Source organism: Humulus lupulus, chromosome 2, assembly GCF_963169125.1.
Source record: "Humulus lupulus chromosome 2, drHumLupu1.1, whole genome shotgun sequence".
Lineage (NCBI taxonomy): Eukaryota > Viridiplantae > Streptophyta > Magnoliopsida > Rosales > Cannabaceae > Humulus > Humulus lupulus.
This window is the reverse complement of record NC_084794.1, coordinates 224,648,129-224,649,642: the sequence shown is the minus strand read 5'-3', so window position 1 is coordinate 224,649,642 and position 1,514 is coordinate 224,648,129.

Below are 1,514 nucleotides of genomic sequence, written 5' to 3'. Positions count from 1 at the left end.
ATGAAAATGACGACGGGACCCCAGGGTCGCGCAACAGACCTGCAATGGGGTTTTCACAAAAACAATTATAAAAAAAAACAATTTAATTTTTTTTTTAAATTGGATATTTTGTGTGCAGTTAAGTTTAAAATATTTAAAATTGATTATCTGATTATTTTAGATATTTTATTTTTTTAAATATTTTGAATTGGTTATGTGATAATCAGTATATTTTAAGATTATTTTTTTATTTTGTTATAAATGAAATATTAAAATTAGTTATGTAATTATTTAAGATATTTTTATTGTTTAAAATATTTGAAATTGGTTATGAGATAATTCTAGATATTTTAGACATTTTAAATTTTTGTAAAAGATATTTTGATATTGGTTGAAATATTTAAAAATAAAATATCTTGACATTCCTAACAACTTAACAACCTAGTTTAAATTAATTATTTAAATTGAATTTTATTTGATAAATTCTATTTTAGTTAATTTAATATTTTGCAATATGTTTAATTAATTATATTGATTTTTTTGTGATTAATTCTATGTTAATTAATTAAGGTATTTTTGCAAAATAGTATATTGTTATGGTATATTTGCATAATTTAATAATACATGCTTTTATAGTAACATGTTAGGCTCATCCAATTATTAACATATCAAGCATCATTATTAAGTTATATTTTGCATTTGGGCTTTAAATATAAGTATAATGATGACCCAATTTTTAAGTTTGAATTTTTTTAGAAAACTCAAATAAAACTTTCATAAAATGGCAGATAATATTTGGGCCCAATTGAATATGTAAAGTTTAAATTCTTCTCTTGTGGGTGGTTCCACTTGTGAAGGCTCATTTTCTTTACATTAATAGATTGAGTTTAATCAATTGAATAACAATTAATAAAACGAAGGTTCCAAATTCTGTCTTTTTGGGCTTTGTATGGAAGTTACGGAGCCATAGTAGTGGGTCCGACATACTGAACTCAACTCTCCTCCATGCAAGCTCAAATTGTTAAGGCCCATTTACCTAAGTTGGACATAATTATATTAGGTAATTCTTTTTAGTTGGACCTAATAATTGATTAGAAACAAATTAATTCTAATTTTTGTATTAATTTTCAATAATAATTTTATAATTAATGGAAAAATTATAAACTATGGTTTATTGAATATTTTAATAATTTGGCGAACCTAAGTTGGTTTATTCATTATTTTAATAATTTGGCAAATCTAAGTTGATATTTTTCAAAAAGAATAAAATACTAAAATATTTAATAATGAGTTTTAAAATTTTGAATTCGATCTACACCGTTGATTTAATAAGGTTATAGTTCAGTGGGGTCTCATGATGCTTTGATTTCGTCTCCCTACGGAAGGTGTTCAATGGACTTCTTGGCATGGTTAAATTTCTTAGGATATATGGTTATAGACAAACCTTCTATAGACTCATCCTTACGGTGACTATAGAAATTAAGTCTATAATAAATGAAACCGTGGGTCAAACTCATAACGTAAGAAATATTTGT